This window comes from Xyrauchen texanus, chromosome 27, assembly GCF_025860055.1.
Source record: "Xyrauchen texanus isolate HMW12.3.18 chromosome 27, RBS_HiC_50CHRs, whole genome shotgun sequence".
NCBI classification, from domain to species: Eukaryota; Metazoa; Chordata; class Actinopteri; order Cypriniformes; family Catostomidae; genus Xyrauchen; species Xyrauchen texanus.
This window is the reverse complement of record NC_068302.1, coordinates 15,119,264-15,123,495: the sequence shown is the minus strand read 5'-3', so window position 1 is coordinate 15,123,495 and position 4,232 is coordinate 15,119,264. Positions and strand designations below refer to the sequence as shown.

At 40.2% G+C, this 4,232-nt stretch overlaps 1 long non-coding RNA gene across 1 annotated transcript; it reads right to left on the bottom strand.

The window, feature by feature from the left end:
- Positions 1-2,971: 2,971 nt before the first annotated feature.
- On the bottom strand, positions 2,972-3,860 carry LOC127620719 (uncharacterized). The gene is made up of 3 exons (XR_007967780.1): positions 3,731-3,860; positions 3,398-3,466; positions 2,972-3,025 (listed from the first exon to the last, which is right to left on the bottom strand). It is a non-coding gene; the product is annotated as an uncharacterized LOC127620719 (long non-coding RNA).
- Positions 3,861-4,232: the final 372 nt, after the last annotated feature.

The window sequence follows — 4,232 nt, the reverse complement described above, 5'->3', positions numbered from 1 at the left end:
ATGAAGCGGTACCCTACACCCCGGGAGTGGCTAACTGCTCAGAAGTTTAAGGACTGGCTGGCCCAGCCGTAGCCTTCTCTCTATTATTCTCCCCAAGAAAAAGGAACAAATTGTTCAGCTGGGGGCCATATAAGGTCCATATTGGGGGTGTCCCTCCAAAGAGGAGGACACCGCGGAGACCACACTCTGCTGCGAGAGGGGGGGGACTTCTAAGTGGAATACAACACACGGTATGCTGTATGGCCTCCATCTGCTTTCTTACCGTTGAGAACTGCTGAGCAAGTCTCTAACGGTGTCGCCAAAGAGTCCAACCTGGGAGATGGGGGTGTAAAGGAAACTAACCTTGTCAGCCTCTCGCGACTTGACCAGGTTGAGCCAAAGGTGGCATTCCTGGACCACCAGGGTGGACATCGTCTGCCCGAGAGCACACGCCATGACCTCCGTCGCTCGGAGGGCGGTCCCGGGTCAGGACAAACACTTGTGTAGTTTTCTTAGTGCCATGGCTTAGTGCACCTGTAGGAGCGCCATAGCATGCAAGGCGGAAGCAGCGTGCCCAGCAGTGCTGTAGGCTTTAGCCGTCAGTGACAACGTCAGCCTACAGGCTCTGGATGGGAGCCTGGGGCGACTCCGTCAAGTGGTGGTGATTTGCGGGCACAGTTGCACCGCAACACAAATCATTGAGCCCAGGCAAGCATGACCATCAGCCTGCGACTGAGCTACCGCACCCAAGGGTGGGAGTCCAGCTGAGTCCTCCAATGCCGCAATTGATAACTCATCTTCATCACGAGCCCCGAACAAGATTGCGTGTCCGGCGTAGGATGGACCGGCAACCTCGCTCCAGAGCTTGGTCGGAGCATACGAGCGTGACGGGGAATGAGAGGTCTGATGGGGAATACCCGGCGAAGAGGGTCCCATTGATGTTCCCATGTCGACCCCAGTGCTAACCGACCCCACCCATACCCATAGGTAGAACGACCAAGTCGGGGAGCAGCTGGGGTGGTTTGCCCTCTTATGAAGGCGAGCCATGACCGCAACGTAGCCATGGTCATGTCTTCGCAATGAGGGTACAAACCATCAACGAACACTGACTCCACATGGGTAGCATCCAGGCATGTAAGGCAGAGATCGTGGCCGTCAGAAGTGGAGAGAAATTGACCGCAACCAGGAATTACACACAAACGAAAGGGCATCTGGGAAAAGACGCTTTTGTTGTGTCACTCTTTTAGAGAAATATAAACTCTTTTATTGATTTTTATATTCACTGTAAAAAGTTTGCTGTAATTTTTACAGTAACTTACTGGCAGCTGGATGCCAGTAAGTTACTGTAAAATTATTTACTGTAATATTACTGTATTTTCATTTACAGTATATGTACTGTATTTTCATTTACAGTAATATTACTGTATTTTCATTTACAGCATATGTACTGTATTTTCATTTACAGTAATATTACTGTATTTTCATTTACAGCATATGTACTGTATTTTCATTTATAATTAATTTAATTTAAATGTTATTTAGTTAAGATTTCATTTGTATTTTTTTTATTAATATTTTCCACCTGTAAGAAAATCTAATTGTAGCAACACCCCCCCAACCCCAAAAAAAATCACAATTACTCATGCACATTTTACATTTATTGTCTTTGTTGAACATTTATTAGTAAAACAAGTTCCAATGTATCTGTAATGTAACAGCTAAAACGTACACATTTTCAAAGTGATACAAGCCAAAATCAGTTTGTTGTTACTTTTTAGTAATTTTGCCAATAAAAGTCAACAATCTCTCTGATGAGAGATGCCACAGGGAGATTCAGACTGATGCTTTTTCTTTGCATCCTCTATCCAGATTTTTGGCTGATGTGTGACTTTGATTGCTATTTGGTGCCATCAGGGTTGATTCTCAGAATGAACCTGCAAGCACAAGAAAAAATAATTTATTTCTCATACCAGTAATGTATGCATTTTGGGGTCGATAAAAGCAATATGTACTGAATACCTACAGGTAAAGTGCATAATTAGTTGATGATCCATGACATTCAAATCACTGAATCATTCAAATCACCATTACAACAAAATATATATATTTATGCCGCAACCCTCATTTGGAGAAAAAAAAATCAATTAAAAAAATATATAAAAAGATTTATAGACTCACGAATTAAACTAACCTATATGTGGGAAAAAGTATAGCAATGGGAGAAAACTCAAAGAAAGGCCCTAGCTGGCCAGCACATGCATACCCAGGATGTTCTTACTTCAAGGCAACAATTCTTACAACTGAGCTGCCCTTTTTCAGCCTAGACAGGTTGGCATTACAACAAAATCACTGTCCATTTCCACACCAATACACTTCACATCCCTCATCTACTACATTGATGGTTAATATCAAAATGAGAATCAGAATCAACTTTAATGGCAAAGTATTTGTACACATTCAAGGACTTTGACCAGTTTTTCATTGCTCTCAATGTGCTTACACAGGATTTCTATTATATTTGATCAATAAAATATATATCAAAGTGGATTGACCCCAACCCAAATTAGGAATATAAATTCTGCGCAATTTGTTGTCACACTGTCATTTAACAATTGGTGTTATGCTGCTTTTGAAGTATTTAATGATGTACGAACCTCTGAATAAACTCCAGTGTACTGGCCACCTCTTCCTGGTACTGCACATTGAATACATAGTAGCAGCCAAACGGGACAGCTAATGCTGATGACAAATCTGTTAGCTCCTGTGGCTGGATGATGACTCTGCCCTCCATAGTTAGCATCCATGTTTTTGCTTGGAGAACAGAATCTCCTGTAACAAACACCATCACTGCAGCTTTTTAGTATTTCAGTATGTTCAGCCTATGCGTAAGAGCTTAAAGCTGGTGTTGTACAGACCCACCATCTGATCATAATCTCAGCCATAGTATCAATTAATTAAATTATTTTCATAGCCTTACCAAGTGCAATCACCTTGGGATTCTGGGAACAGTGAAGCTTCTCTCTACATCTGCTGGAGTTGCAGTGACCTAAGTGCAGCAATTAACAAAAAGTAGGAAGAAATTCATTAAATATATAGAGAACATACTTGTGTCTTTCTTTACAAAACTTTGTAATAGGCTCCTCTATAGAGATTATGCTTATATGTCACTATGTGTTATATCTTGTGATACAACCCCTTGACCAGCTCACGTATGTCTGCCTATCTTGCAATTCACAGTTAAATTCTAACAGGCTTATTACCTGTAAAGTTTGATTTTTGAATGATGCAAATAAAACGGACCCTCAAATGCATGACACATGTATACAAAACAGGAATAATCTTTGAAATGTCAAACTATGATCCTAATTACAATCAATATTCTCTAGAAACAGCTGTTCAAATATGCATTAATACTTACATCAGCCAAAAGAAAGAGTGAATCCTCTCTCTCTCTGAAGTACGTCATTGTGGTAATCATAAATGAAAACTGTAAGGTCAAGTTGACAAATCTAGAATTATTCAGGTTGATATGGTGGTAAAACCAGGAAAGCGTTCACAGATAAGTTACATTGTTTGCACACAAATCGCGCGGTCATTTTTACTGTAACCACTAACTAGTTGCTTGATAAATATCAACCACGAAACATAACGTTATGAGAGGCTGCTGATTTAATGGCAACGTTTTAATATTAAAGTCAAATACATTGGTTTAAGCGCCAGTTTCTTTCCTTTGTTTGTCTGCTTAACTTACCGTTACGACGGAAACACCAGAAAAGACAAAAGACACCTCCAATCTGGGACTCGAACACGATCCAGACTACAACCTTGAAAAAAAAAAGATGCACTTGAAAACACTGTCTCATAAAATAATAACAATAAACTCCATTTGAACATCGGTGTTGCCTAACACTCTTTAGTATTTCACATTAGCTATTTGCGTTGAGTTAAACACTCCTCCTCCTGGTTAGCTAACGTTAAAGCGGCAGAGGAACACACAAAAGTTGCGTTTCTCTGTGTTTAACTAAGAGTTTCTTCAGCTAATTTAATTGATATTAACATATTCACCAGTTGATAATATCAACGTTATGACGGCAATCACCGACAACTCCTAGCCAACAGCCAAAAAAACGAGCGCCAAAAGACAAAACGTTACTGTTAATAAAATTTTCTTTAATCAGATGACGCGCGTTAGTATGCTGTTAACATTACAAATCAATACATTTGAAAATGTCTCTGTTTTATATAATTAAATA